Genomic DNA, 16,170 nt, shown 5'->3' on the forward strand with positions numbered 1-16,170 from the left:
TAGTATATACCTTTGGGATAATTTGGGGAGGGAAAAAGTCTAGGGAATGTTAAAGACTGTAGAACTGAGAAATAGAGATTATTTATGAAGAAGAATATGGATGAAAATATTTTTTATGTTTCTCTCTAGTTCCTAATTCTATACTTGGTGAATAAAAAGCATATTTAAAAAAATTTTAAATCTAATGGAAATAATTTCACTAAGCCAAGTGTCAACAATTGTTGCCCATGAAACGATAATTATAATTATTAACACTTTTGTGCGCTCATTTTCCAAAAATTTTATATACTTTGTATGTAATACTCTCCCTATTTCACAAATGAAAAAGTCAATGCATAATGGAGTTAAATCCAAGTTCACGCAGCTTTCAGGTGGCAGAGCTGGGACTGGTATCCAGATCTGTGTGATTTCTCCTAATCTCTCAATTTCACAGAAGAAAATTACTATGTGATTTTGAGAAAATTAGTACAGGGGAAATATATGCAAGTATAATAGAATAATATTTTTATGAATATAAGTGTATATATATGAATATATTGAAATGATGACATTCTTTATGAATACAATTCTAATATGGTCTAAAGAGAATTCCGGCCTTTATGGGCTCTAAAAAACCCCTAACTTTCATATTATGGCACACTTAAAAACTTTTTTTTGATCAGAGCACCCAGAAAAGTACACAAATCATAATTTTAGGTCAAGACATCACAAAGGTAACATACCTGTAGTTCCACATCAAATAAAAAGATAGTATGTTGCCAACAATTGAGACAATCCTATCAAACCCTATCATAGTCATAAACTTTTCACACTTCCTCAAAGTTAACCTTTATCCTGATTTATAATGCCTCAGAATAGTTTTATTTTTAACCTAATGTAAATGCAATTGCATAATATATAGTTTTGTAACTGCCTTTTTTTCACTCAATGATGTGTTTGTGAGTTGCATCCATGATGCATATCACGTTTGTTCATTAATTTTCATGGCTGAATAGTATTCCTTCTTGTGAATATACAATTTAATTATATATTCTACTGTTCAGAAAATTTGGGCTGGTTCCAGTTTGGGATCATTATGAATAACACTGCTGTGAACATAATTGTACATATATTTTCATGAATATATGTATGCTTTTGTATTGAGTATATACCTAAGATTGCAATTGCTGGATTACTGGGTATATGCATATTTAGCTTTATAGGCACTACAAAAGAGTTTTACAAAGTTGATGCATAAATTTATACTCACATCAGTAGTGGATAAAGGTACAAATTGTTTCACATCCTCGTCAGTACTTGATATTGTCAGATTGTTAATGTGAGCCTTGATGATGGTTTTATAATGGCATTTCTTGTGAACATTTGCATGTAGTGATGACTTATAAGATTAAAAACATAATGACAGTTGTTTCATTAGCTATTTGAAATATCTATTTTTTTTTTGAAATGCCTGTTTGTTGGATTATGTGTATTTCTCTTAGTGACTTGTAGTTATTTAAAATATGTATTCAGGATTTTAATCCTTTGTTGATATCTAGGTTACAATTTCTTTTTTTCTTTCTTCTTCTTCTTTTTTTTTTTTTTTTGCTTTTACTAGGTGCCTTGCCCTTTTACTTTTTAATGATATCTTTTTTAATAAACAGAAGTTTTAAGTTCAATATACTCTACTTAAGTATTTTCTGTTATGGTTAGTGTATTTTTGTTCTGAGTTTAAAAATAAAATTCTCTACTCTGTGACCCAAAATATATTCTCCTGGATTGTCATATAGAGACTTAATTGCTTTACCTTTCATATTACAATCCACCTAGTATTTCTGGTGTGAGGAAGGAATGAATGTCCATTTTCTTCCCATTTAGATCAAACTAAAATAACATGATTTATTCAAAGACCATTCTTAATGTTCTGCATTGTCACTTTTAATAAAATGCTTATACATATATGGGTCACTTTATAGACTCCAATCAAGTTTCATTTGTACATATCCCTGTAATTATGACAATACCACATTGTTTTAATTACTATGGCTTTATGATAAATTTTGACATCTGGTAGTATTGTACAAGAAAAATTGAACCAGTTGGTACAATGGGCAAGGAGGAATTTATTCAAGACTATTTCAATTAGGGATCAAGACTATTGTAATAGGGAAGAGATTTAACTCAGTTCCCCTGAACAAAATGCAGACGAGTTTGTAAGTGCTGGAACGAGCTGACATAAAAGTACTGGAGGACCTTTGTGAGGTTGGGTAGTCAATGTGGTTATGCTGTCTCTGTTTGCTTAATTGTCCCTTATCAGAATTAGGCTCCTACCCTCTCAGAGTTTGGGACACAGGGGCACTATCTTTCTTGATAATTTCATTTCAAAGGGATGGCTTTCAGGTCCTTGAGAAAGACATTCTTGGGTTGTAGAAGATTTACATCTCAAAGGAGCAGAGAAAAATTTACAATTGCCAATTCCCTAAAGTAAGTGCTCTAAGAAGAGGAAGGGGCCTATAGCCAAAGTTTAGTCAAGCTGAAGGAAACTCTTAGTTAATGTAAACCTGTCACATTTGTTTTCTCCTTTTAAAAGATTAACTTGGCTATTTTTGTTTATTCACATTTCCATGTCTGCCCCCCCCATCCTGCTATGATCTTAATTGGGGTTTATTGACTATATAGATTAATTTGTGGTGAACTAATATCTTTATTATGTAAAGTTTTTCAGTTCATGAATATGGAATAGCCTTTGATTTATTTAGGCCTTTATTTTCTCCCAATAATGGTTTATGGTTTCCAGGATAGTGGGTCTTAGACTTTTTATGAGATTTATTCCTTAATTGATATTTTTCGTTATTTTTGCTGTTGCTGTAAATGGTATCTTTTCAAAATTTCATTTTCTATTTGTCTTTTGCTTATAGGGAGAAATACTCCTTGATTTTTATTCCTTGGCTTTGTATCCAGAGATCATTGCTAAATTTACTTATAATTTGAATAGTTTATCTGTCGCATCACTCAGATGTATGTATACAGGTTGTTTGTAATTACTGTTTTGCTTCTCCCTTTCCAATCATTGTTCATTTAATCAGTCTTTCTTGCCTTATTGTGCTGTATGCTCTAGTACAATGAGATTATTGTTGATCTGTTTCTCATTTTAGGTCTCAGAGGTGAGGCTTCTAGTAAATCACCATAAAGTATGATATCTCTTATAGGTTTGTTGTAGATGATTTTTATTCCTAATGTTCTAAAAGGCTTCATCATTACTGGGTGCTGAATTTTAGCAAATATTTTTTTCAGGATCACTTGAAATGATCATATTAGTTTCTTCTTTATTCTCTTAATATGTAAAATCACACTGCTTCATTTTCTAGAGCTAAAATAACCTTGCATTCCTGATGTAAGCCAAACATAGATGATGATATGTATAATCTTTTTTATTTGTTGCTAGATTTCTTTGCTACCATTTGCTAACCTTTGATTTAGAATTTTCCCATTGGGTCCATGAGAGAGATTGGCCTGTTGTTTTCCTTGTCATAGGTTGTTGCTAGGTTTAAGTGCTTGATTGTGCAGGCTTCGGAACTTGCCATTTGTGCCTAGAACTTTCTTTATTGGAGAAGTTTTAAATGAAAACTTAAATATAGTTAAATAAGACTTTCCATTTTTCATTTCCACCTTCCCGTTTCTTCTCCATTTTCCATTTTTTTTTTTTTTTTTTTTGGTGTCAGTTTGAGTAGTTTGTGTCTTTCTAGGAATTTGTGTTTTGCCTCTAAAATTACAAGTATATTCGGGGATGCCTGGGTGGTTCATTCGGTTAAGTGTCTGCCTTCGGTTCAGGTCATAATCCAGGGTCCTGGGATCGAGCCCCGTGTCGGGCTCCCTGCTCAGCGGGGAGCCTGCTTCTCCCTCTGCCTTTCCCTCTCCCCCTGCTCCTGTGCTCTCTCTCTCTCACTCACTCTCTCAAATAAATAAAATCTTTTAAAAAAATAAAATAAAGTTACAAGTATATTCAAATAAAGTTCTGTTTAGTCCACATGGTATTTAATAATGTTTTTATTAGTTATCAATGTTTGAAGTTTAGGAAATGTAATATGAAACTATAAATGTCTAACGTCTGTAGAAAAAGCCACTGATCTGGTGATCCTTTGCCTGTTCTCCTGTCTATTAACCTCAGTAAGAATTAAATAGCTCTGCCACCTTTAGCAGGAGCTCTCCAATTAGCTACAATCCCCATTATTCCCTATTCTCTTATACCTAGATTATTTTGTACATTTTATTGTGCATACACCTTAGAATTTGTGATTTCTTATAGATGGACTAGTTCAGTGCATAGAGTTAGAATGAGGCATAGAGGGATATCTGTTTTCCACTCACTTGATTACAAATAAGACATATAATGGATTATGTTCCTGTTTTAGAATTTAAAAGTCAAAGATTTTCAACTCTTGTATAAAATATAAGCCATAACAGACTGTAGGTAAAATATGAAAAACTAGTCGTTTTAGTGTCATGTTGAAATGTTTTTCTATATCCTGTATTATATTCTGTATTATATCCAGACTTACCACATCTGGAAACAAAAACTAATTTTCCACCAACTAAGCTCTAAAGTTGAGATACTTGTATCTCAATAATTTATCACCATTTTCAGAGCATTTTCACATTTGTTGACCTGGCTAGGAGGCTACCAGACCAGATACTAGTATCTCCTGTTCACTAGTGGAAATCTAAACCATAACAAGATTAAGTGTTTGTGGAGAGATATTACTGAGTTGGGCAACAGTAGAACTGGAACAAGAATCCAGGCAATCTGTACTTCAGGCCTGGAGATGTGTACGAGGTGAGCAGATTCAGAGATGCTGCTATACGATTAATGCCCATTGTAAGTAGTAAAGATCTAGAATTTGAGGTGGAGAAGACAGGACTTCACATATGATTCTCACCTCCTGTGGCTCTTCAGATTTATCATAAATAGCTCTCTTGTTGCCATAAATGACTGGTAGGCAGGTATTTAATGAAGAAGAAAGAAAAAAAAAAGGTTCTAAGACAATACTTAGGAGAAAATCCCTGTATCAATAACTACAGAGGTGTTATTGAGCTTTGAGACATTTGTATACTGTGTGAAATTCATATATTGCATTAAGCACAACGGTAAGGAAACCCCCCTCAAGAAGTCCAGAGACCGTAAGGCATAAAACAGTCAGGAACAGTAAAACCTTAAATTACCAAAGAATGCCTAGGAATCCAGTGGACACTGGAAAGGATACTCTCATGCTGGAATGCTCCTTAGGACTCCTCCTCTTTATTTCCTGGTATCCCAATTGAATAGACTGTTGGGAGCTGGAGAGTACAGAGTTTATTAAGCTGCCACAGAACATTAAATAATAGCCTACAAATAATGCATCAACAACTCGGCCTTTCTGGCTTTATTCATTAGCACTTTATAAACTCAGAAATAATATATGGATCTGACTGTAATGGCACAAGGGAACATGCTTCTTCAAGTTAAAAATCTTACTATGTTTTTAGCATAATCACCAAGACAAAATTTCATTAACGAATCAGACAGTCATATTTACCTTTGAAAAATGACTTTGTGAAAGAGCACATGTTATTGATCTGGGAGTGTAAGTATTTTCTGATTTTTAAAAATACTTTAAACAGGGGCGCCTGGGTGGCTCAGTCGTTAAGCGTCTGCCTTCAGCTCAGGTCATGATTCCAGGTCCTGGGATTGAGCCCCACATCGGGCTCCCTGCTCGGCAGGAAGCCTGCTTCTCCCTCTCCCACTCCCCTTGCTTGTGTTCCCTCTCTCACTGTGTCTCTCTCTGTCAAATAAATAAATAAAATCTTAAAAAAAATACTTTAAACAAATAGGGAGGTAAAATGTCAAAAATGTTCTTAGATGAAATTATAACATTAGGCTTCAAATCCTTGTTAAGTAGGTTAGATAAAATGTGTGGTTAAGTCTAGTCAAAGTTCTGCCAAAATTAAATATGAAAATACTCAAAAAGGATTCAGCATCTGTACGTCTCACTAGGTTCTGGAGCATGCATTACAAGGCATATTGAATGTTGCATGTTCTGCTGAGTAAATGACATCATGAAAGAACACAGGCTTGTAGCCAGCTGGATCTGAGGTCAGATCCCAGAAACTCAATCCTGTGGCCTCTGTGGCCTTAGACAAGCCTCTGTGGCCTTAGATAAGCTACTAACTCTTCTCCGTGTCCGGGTCACCTGTAAACTGCACCTTTAGAAGTGGCAAGTGTACCTTCACAGGTTCCTTGAGTTTGGTCAGGAAGTACTACAGGATCATTTAAACAGGAGTAAGAATGAGAATTTCAGAGAAACCTACAATAAGTGTTTCCCAGTACATCGGACACATTTTTCCACCCTGGATCGTATGTTAGACAGTGAAGATATAAGGCGTGCCATTTTATAATATGCTGCTTTGGTTAGCAGTTTGTGGAAGAATGTAAAATTGAGAAGAGAATCATAGAGTTGGCTAAACAGTAGTCAGTAGTACTCTGCCCCATTTCTAGCCTCATGATGGGTATTAGTTCATATCTTTCGATGAGTTACTTGCTGTTATTTCCACGTTGCCATAGGTAAGGTGAAGTTGCTTATCCTTTTTAACTCTGCTGTGTTTATTAAGTAGGGAAGAAAAATAAAAAATGTTAATTTTCAGAAGCCTCATTACACATAAAAGTCATTTAGCTGGGGAATATATCCCAGGGTCTGAAACTAAAATAAAATGAGATGGGCTCTCTGGTGTCTCCCTTTCTCATAAATCCCAGTTGCTGCTGTGTTGTGTGGTCTATGTTCCTTTCTTAGTAGACAGACTCCTGGGACCGCTTTATCTCTTCATGCCGATCTTGATGGGCACAGTTCAGCTCTCACATTCTATCCTTGGCCTCAATAAATTCAAGGGTCAAGATACTTAAGTTTTACTTTCCAGGCTTGTCAAATTTTCCTCAGTTGCCTTTACCCAAATGTTCCTCTGATAGCCAGTTTTCACTTTTGCTTTGAAAAACCAACTCAACTAAACAAAGGAATTCAGATGAGAAATGTCCTTGGCGTGTATAACGATATGGGATATAAATTAAATGGGAGGGGGAAAGCTCCCCCACTGCAGATCTAAGCACAGATGATAGTGGAGTTGTGATTTAGCCCATGAAAGTGTGTTAGAGTAAGTAAACTGACATTTAGCTTCTCTTACTACTGACATAGAATGAGAACATAAATAAAAATTAATTTCTTCTTATCACTTCATGAGATGTTATAATTCATTTTCATTTATGTACATACTGTTTTCATAGCTTTACAAAAATATGCATTACTTCTAAAAGCTCAAAGGATTCATATACTTAAATGGAAACTCAGAGAAATACTTTTTTCTCTAGAGGTTTCTAATCCTAATGCAGTGATTCTTTATTTTTTTTTTTTTAAGATTTTATTTATTTATTTGACAGAGAGAGAGACACAGCGAGAGAGGGAACACAAGCAGGGGGAGTGGGAGAGGGAGAAGTAGGCTTCCCGCGGAGCAGGGAGCCCGATGCAGGGCTCGATCCCAGGACCTGGAATCATGACCTGAGCCGAAGGCAGACGCTTAACGACTGAGCCACCCAGGCGCCCCTGCAGTGATTCTTTAAAAAAATTATTTAGCTTTCTGTCAATCCCATTCGATCCAATCTCTTAGACTTGTTACATCCCTTTAGGCAATGATAGGAACCAGCATCTTTGAGTGATTATAGAGCTGACTGATAATCTTCCAATTGCTTAGTTCTATTCTTTGTAATTCAAATTAGGGCCAATATATCTAAGGAACAACCAGATAAATCCATAAATTCAAGCACTGTGTACATCTATTTATATTTGTGCATACGGCATTACAAAAATCTACCTGTGGGCAGACATGTACAGCATATGAGCAAGCAATTTCTAATTCACTTATCTAATTTTACTGAGGTGAGTAAAAAGCATCCTGCCCACATTATAACAGAAGTGACTTAGATTCAGTTCATTGAGTGTTTTCTGAGAGTAAGATAGGTTTAACCAGTGGAATGTGTTAATAAAGGATAGGTATGCTCTCTTGTGTTGGAAATCTTTAAAGAAGAATATATTTGAAGTAAAAACAACTACTTGTGAAGATTTAGTAAGTACCTTTCTAGAGTGAGTAGAGTAAAATAGATGACCCTTGCTGGGTCTTGGAAGATTTGAAATAAACACAATGATCAAACAAAATGTAAATAACTATTAACACTTACATAACTCAGTTCAAATTAAAACTGCTTTCCAATATATAATCTTGCTTAATATTTGTAGCAGTTCTTTCAGGGGTTGGTATGATTATTGTCTTTGAGAGAAAGGAAATGATTTAGCCATGAATTTCCAGAAAGTCACTTGATTTTGTTTGGGAGGTGGGATAATAATATTAAAAAAAAAACCGTCAAAGAATTGCCCAAATCATTACAAAAGAATGTCGTGTTTAATTTTTTTTCCTTGGGGCACTTGGGTGGCTCAGTTGGTTGAGTGTCCAACTCTTGATTTCGGCTCAGGTCATGATCTCAGGGTCATGAGATTGAGCCTTGTGTGTCAGGCTCTGCGCTCAGCAGGGAGTCTGCTTGTCCCTCATGCTCTGCTCTTCCCCACCCCTGCCCCCACTCACTCTCTCTTTCTTCTCTCTCTCTCTAAAATAAATAAATAAATCTTTAAAAAAAGTTTTTATTTTTGTAATTTGAGAAGACATACACGTGTTGGTAATCCAAGCAATTGACTGACCTAACACTTAAATCTAAGTTGTTTAGCTCAAGATATTTGTGTCTTCCCCACATAAAACACAAAATTACAGAGTGATAGTGTTTATATATTTGGGAAGTTGAATCACAATAAATTATTAAAAATCTCTTCTATTTAAATAATTTTTAATAATTTTACTCTAGTAATTGTAATGCATTTTCTAAAATTTTCCCACTGTAATAAATACATCTTTACTTTCAACAACTTTAGTTTTGTGAGCTATTTTGTAATGCTATGGAATCAGTCCCTCTTAAATATGTCTTTTGTGTTAGTTTGTTAGGGCTGCCATAACAAAATACCAAAGACTGGGTAACCTAGATAACAGAAATTGTTTTCCTCACAGTTCTGGAGGCTTGAAGTCCAAGATCAAGGTATTGGCAGGTTTGGTTCCTTCTGGGGCCTTTCTCCTGGGTTTGCAGATGGCTGTCTTCTCACTGTGTCCTCACATGATCTCTCCTATGTGCCCACATGTCCCTCATGTCTTTCTGTGGGTCCAGATTTCCTCTTCTTTTAAGGATACCTGTCAGATTAAATTAGATCAGCCTCATTTTAACTTAAAATCCCTATGTAAAGGTCATATCTATAAAGGCCCTGTCACCTAATACAGTCACATTCTGTAGTAGAGGGGGATAGAGCTTCAGCATATGAAAATTTTTTAAAGATTTTATCTATCTATCTATCTATTTAAGAGAGAGAGAGAGAACATAAGCAGGGGGAGCAGCAGGCAGAGGGAAAAGCAGACTCCCCATTGAGCAAGGAGCCTGATGCGGGACTTGATCCCAGAACCCTGGGATCATGACCCAAGCTGAAGGCAGACACTTAACTGACTGAGCCACCCAGGCGCCCCTTCAACATATGAATTTTAAGGAGACACAGTTCAAACGTCCATTGAATGAAGAATAGATAAAGAAGATGTGGGGTATAAACACACACACACACACACACAGACACACAGACACACACACACACATACACAATGGAATATTACTTAACCACCAAAAATAATAAAATCTTGCCATTTGCAATGACATGGATGGAGCTAGTGAATATTATGTTAAGTGAAATAAGTCCATCACAAAAAGATATGATTTCACTCATATGTGGAATTTAAAAAACAAAGCAAATGATCATAGGGGAAAAATTGAGAGAGGCAAACTAAGAAACAGACTCTTAACTGTAGAGAACAAACCTATGATTACCAGAGGGGAGGGGAGTGGGGGAATGGGTGTAATATGTGATGGGGATTAAGGAGTGCTCTTGTTGTTGTTGTGAGCACAGGGTGATGTATGGAAGTGTTGAATCACTATATGTACACTAGAAACTAATATTACACTGTATGTTAACTAACTAGAATTTAAATAAAAACTTAGAAAAAGATATAAATGTTTCAAAACATAGCTGTAGATACATATTGGAATAGTTCTGTGCTGAACTCATTGAAACTACAATGCATATTATATGTCCTTCAACTAACATCTTCTTTCATTAAGATATAAGTCTTTGTAAATGTGTGTGTACAATCATATGGGAATAGTTGTATTCTTAACTCACTGAAACTACAGTGTGTATAACACTGTAATGCATCCTTCAGCTAATACCTCTCATTAAGATATAAATGTTTCTAAATAAAAGTATAGATTCAAAAAAAAAAGGATACATGATTCAGCCCATAACTTCTTTTTATTTCAAGTTTTCATTTAAATGCTAGTTAGTTAACATGTATGGTAAAATTGGTTTCAGGTGTAGAATTTAGTGATTCATCACTTACCTCTAACACCCAGTGGTAATCACAACAAGTGCCCCCCTTAATGCCCATCATCCATTTAGCCCACCCCCCACCCACCTCCCTGCCTCAACCCTCAGTTTATTCTCTATAGTTAAGAAGCTCTTGTGGTTTGCTTCCCTCTCTCTCTTTTTTCCCCTTCCCCATACATTCATCTGTTTTGTTTCTTAAATCTCACATATGAGTGAAATCATATGGTATTTGTCTTTGATGGACTTATTTTGCTTAGCATAATACACTCTAGCTCCATCCACATCATTGCAAAAGGCAAGATTTCATTCTTCTTGATGGCTGAGACCTAAATGTGAAACAGGAAACCATCAAAATCCTAGAGGAGAACATAGGCAGCAACCTCTTTGACCTTGGCCATAGCAGTTTCTTACTACACACGTTTCTGGGGGCCAGGGAAACAAAAGCAAAATGAACTATTGGGACTTTGTCAAGATAAAAAGCTTCTGCACAGCAAAGGAAACAATCAATAAAACTAAAAGGTAACCTATGGAATGGGAGACGTTTGCAAATGACACATCTGATACAGGGTTAGTAGCCACAATCTATAAAGAACTTATCAAACTCAACACCCAAAGAACAAATAATCCAATCAAGAAATGGGTAGCAGGCATGGACAGACATTTCTCCAAAGAAGACATACAAATGGCCAAGAGACACGAAAAAATGCTCAACATCACTCGGCATCAAGGAAATACAAATCAAAACTACGTTGAGATGCTACCTCACACCTGTCAGAACAGCTAAATTAACAACGTAAGAGACAACAGATGTTGGCGAGGATGTGGAGAAAGGTAACAGTGTTGGTGGGAATGCAAGCTGGTGCAGCCACTCTGAAAAACAGTATGGAGGTTCCTCAAAAGTTAAAAATAGAACTGCCCTATGACCCAGCAATTGCACTACTAGGTATTTACCCAAGGCACACAAAAATACTGATTCGAAGTGGCATATACACCCCAGTGTTTACAGCAGCATAACCAGCCCATAACTTATTTTTTTCTGTTCATTTTTGACACACAGTGTGTGTTCAATAAGTACTTGTTGTTTAGACAGATTCATGGTGGATGAATGAATGCATTAAAGACTTTCATTAACTGCAAGTTAAATTAAATATTGGATTGGCTGAGTTATAAGCCTTTAATGAATTATCAAAATTATCTATTATTATTAGAATACCAAAGGCCCTTCTTAAAACAGTTTTCTTAATAGATTGACAATGTATCTAGAAGAGTATTATTAGTTTTTTGTGACTCATTCATATAGTGGGAAAAAAACTACAGTGCAAAGTGTATCACATTAGTATATTTTGGAATTTCTATAAAATTAACAACCTTAAGGAATCTAGTGTATGGAGGTCTTTATTTGGATTTATTTAATAGGATGTCCTACTAAAATTAATAAATTGTAATCATCAATCTATGAGATTATAACCCTAAGATGCTACTTCAGTTGGGAGATGATGCTATATTTATTTAGAAGTCTCAGTACATTTCCCTTTATTTATGAAGATGGTGCTTCAGTTTGAGTGTGTCTCTCCCGTGCTTGACTCCCATCTCCACTGGGGTCAAAGGGATGCAATAAACATCCCACAGTTTGGCCTTTTATATCCTTATCCTCAAATCAGGCAGATAGTATACTTTATGGCTATAAGGTAAGATTTTCTCTGAAGCTAACTTTTTTCACAACTAATCCATTCACAGATATGTTACATACCATTTTACCTGATGTGTACTGACATGGTCACTAGGAAGTTCACTTAAAGAGCTTCTAATATGTTTCAGAAAAAAATCCCAAATACTTCATTGTAATAATTAAATGGCTAATATTGTTGAATTCATTGGTTTATGTTAGCACGTTTCCTTTGATTATCTTGCATTATTATTTCAGTGCTATGGCTTCTGCCACAAACTAACATCATTCGAAAGGAGTAGAGAGTGAAACTATAAAAAGTATGAAAATCGTTACATTATGTTGAAAACAATAACGTTTTTATTGACATTTCTGAAGAAAAACTGAAAACTCACTTGTGACTAAGATGCATATGAGTACATGATCATTTTCATACTGTTGTTAGTAAAATGTTTATTGCCTACTCCTGACTCATGCATGGTACTCCCTTTTTGAAAGGATGGTAGGCTTGACAATTTTTAAGAAATTGGGTGGGTCTTCAAGCCTCTTAGAAATAGGTGGATTTTTTCATGATGCTAATTACATTTGTATTTTTTGAGTCATATTTTAATATGTTCTAGGTGGATCAATCCAAACATGTAGCATCAAGTATGCTAGAAATTATGACAAGGCTTATTATTTTAGATACCAAATACATTTGTAAAAAATATGAGTTACATTTTTTGTAGCCCTAATTCTATACAAAATAAAACATATCTCTATTTTGAGATACTTCTATCATATGGGAATAGTTGTATTCTTAACTCACTGAAACTACAGTGTGTATAACACTGTAATGCATCCTTCAACTAACATCTCTCATTAAGATATAAATGTTTCCAAATAAAAGTATAGATGCAAAAAAAAAAAGAGATGTTTCAGCCCATAACTTCTTTTTATTTCAAGTTTTCATTTAAATGCTAGTTAGTTAACATGTAGCCTCTCAATGAAGTGTATGCCTTTAACTTCTATTGGTCAAATGTGGGTGAAGACCACTCTCGGGGCCGCTTTGACTGAATGCAGCCAACGTTCTCTAGCTCTGGAGCCTCCCAGCTTAATTGCCCGGGATTTATACACAATCAAGGTACAGCAGGTGCCCCAAACGACTCGTATGAGATGACATAAGGAAGAATGAGCCAGGCAGAGAAATCCCATGACCGAAGCACAGAAGTCATCAAACAGGGGGTCCCTATGGAGGAACAAGAGTGCAGATTTATAAAGCACCTCAAGCTGTTTCAGATGTAGTGCCTGAGAGGAAGGGGTCAACCCCCACAAACCTTGCACATATGATTCAAAAGACACATGGCAGCCGCAGTGTTTTTCAGCGGCGACATAGGGACAGGGTAATTCACTTACTGGCTCCGAAGGCCTACAGAAAACCCAAGCTGCCGGCTCCGCTGCAGAAACACGGTGTTGGTCAAAAAAAAGGGAGCTCCCTCGGAGCAATTCTGCAACAGGTAGCCAATCTGAATCCTACAGACCACTCATATACCTTAAAGGATTATGTTTTAAAAGCGCTTCGAAGAGACTGGCCCGGATATGGTGAAATAGACAGAAATAGACAGAAGGTCATTAGGCAGAGCTCTCTAGCACACTCATTCTGTCTCAGAATGCTGCAAGCACCGGCCATTCAGAATCTCCTGCATGTTCTAGAAGAGATGCTGCTTCTTCTCAGAATCAGCTTTGAGATTCAGATTTCATTGATCCTTTAATGAATAAATAAACTTGAATATCTCACCAGCAGGTCGAGTGCCTCCAACATTAAATGGTCACTTGAATCCCACCAGTGAACAATCTGCTCCGGGCCTCCTGCTGTCCCCTGCAGCCGCTGCCAGCCCTACCCCTCCGCCGCCGCCTTCAACTCACCGGCCCAGCTCCAATCCTCCTCAGATCGTAAATTCTAACTCCACTTCCCCTAGCACTCCAGCAGGCCAGGGGACTCAAGACCTACCTGTTGACAGTTTTAGTCAAAACACTAGTATCTGTCAGGACTAGCAAGACAAATATACCTCCAGGACTTCTCTGGAAACCTTAACTCTGGTTCACTTTTACTGAAGTGTCCAAAGCCTGTGGAGGAAGACCATTCAGTGTCTCAGAAAAAGTCCAAAAAAGTCTAAAAACAGAAGGAAATGGGGCCAAATTAAAATGCACGACCTTGAGACAACTGAAGAAAAGGAAGAGGACCTTAAAAGAGAAGAGGAAATTGCCAAGCTGAATAACTCCAGTCCTGATTCCATTGAAGGAGTTAAAGAGGCTCCACTGAGCCTTCTTCAACAATTGAACTCCCAGATTATTTGACAAAATATATTGCTCTTGTCTCCTGTGAGACAAGGATGGCTTCAGTGCTGAGTATGATGAGTACAGGGCCTTGCATGCCAGGATGGAGACTGTAGCTGGAAGATTTATCAAACTGGATACACAACAAAGGCAGCTTTCTTCAGGCTCAAAAGAGTATCAGAATGTTCATGAAGAAGTCTTATGAGAATATCAGAAGATCAAGCAGTCCAGTCCCAATTCTCATGAACAAAAATACAGATGCAAGTAACTTCCTAACAAGCTGACTCCCATCAGAAGACTAAGCGGTGAATTTGAACGAGAGCAAGCAGACTCATGGCACGGGACCTCGGCTTGGACCAGAAGCTGTGAATAAACCTAAGCTTATTTATTTAAAATTCCAAATGAGTTGCTATGAGATTTTTTTAAAAAATGAAATTTTGCTTGTTGAAAGTTTCAGTGTTAGTAAACTTGAGTTATTTATTATTTTCCCTGTTGTACTTTGCTTCCCTGCAATTTTGAAGCTGCATTTTCTGGTCCTCCCACTGCACCCTAAGATTTAGGTTTGTCAATAGAAATAAGTTTGTTTAATACTGGGGCTCCAGTGTCTGTACTTCAACTTTTTTCCTTAAAAACTTGTGTTTGTCATTAGAAATGATTTTTTAAGATTTTATTTATTTGGGAGGGAGAGAGAGAGAAAGAGAGAGAGAGAGAGCATGACCAGGGGGAGGGGCAGAGGGAGAAGCAGACTCCCCGCTGAGCAAGGAGCCCGATGTGGGACTCGATCCCAGGACCGTGGGATCATGACCTGAGCCAAAGCTGGACGCTTAACCAACTGAACCTCCCAGGCGCCCTGAAATGATTTTTTTTTAGATATTGGGGATTCAATGTCCACACTTTAAAGTTATGTGTGTTTAAAAAAACCCAGTAATGTGCAAGGTGAAATGCTTTTGGATAAACATAAGCCTATTTTCTGACCTTTCTTATTGCAGACTCTTTGCCTTAAATGGTAGAAAATGTAGACATTTGCACAGAGTTCAAAAAAAATTAAAACATTGCTTTGGAGGGTTAAGAAATAGAAAAGTGTATGAGTATGTGTACGTGCATAGATTATGTGTGTGTGCACAGATATGTACACACATGTGTATATACAGGCTGATTTGATCTAGAACAGTAAATCCACTCAGCAAGTTAACCACCCATTGCAATGGTTGCCTTGAGGCATTTGCTAGTTGTGTACCTAGAGTGGGTAATCATTAGCTACACGCTTCGCACTTGGCTAGAGCAACAGGAAACATACTATGGTCTCCTTGCATATGAATCCATGTGCTCGACCTGGATGTGTGCAGTGTGTGATGGTGCAGAGTGGTGTGGATGTGAGCGTACATGAAGGAAAAAAGGCTGCCACTCTCAATAGACCAAACACTGAGGTTAAACAACTGATGAGTGTTACTACTGGAGGGGTTTCTTTTTCTGGCAAATTGCTATTTGTATTGTGAGAGACAAGAGTATATCCATTTCAATGGTTTTTCAGCTTTATTAATGTTGGACAAAATCATTGTGTTATGAAAATGTAACAGAGGGGCACCTGGGTGGCTCAGTCGGTTAAGCGTCTGCCTTCGGCTCAGGTCATGATCCCGGGGTCCTGGGATCGAGCCCCACATCTGG

At 36.8% G+C, this 16,170-nt stretch overlaps 1 protein-coding gene and 1 pseudogene across 1 annotated transcript in view; both read left to right on the forward strand.

The window, feature by feature from the left end:
• The window catches only part of DMD (dystrophin), a 1,845,074-nt gene that overhangs the window by 515,132 nt on the left and 1,313,772 nt on the right, over window positions 1-16,170 (forward strand). The gene's annotated exons all lie outside the window — the stretch shown is intronic.
• On the forward strand, window positions 339-16,060 carry LOC102737398 (RNA polymerase II elongation factor ELL2 pseudogene; annotated as a pseudogene).

This window comes from Leptonychotes weddellii, chromosome X (assembly GCF_054177405.1).
Source record: "Leptonychotes weddellii isolate Sample4059 chromosome X, ASM5417740v2, whole genome shotgun sequence".
NCBI lineage: Eukaryota > Metazoa > Chordata > Mammalia > Carnivora > Phocidae > Leptonychotes > Leptonychotes weddellii.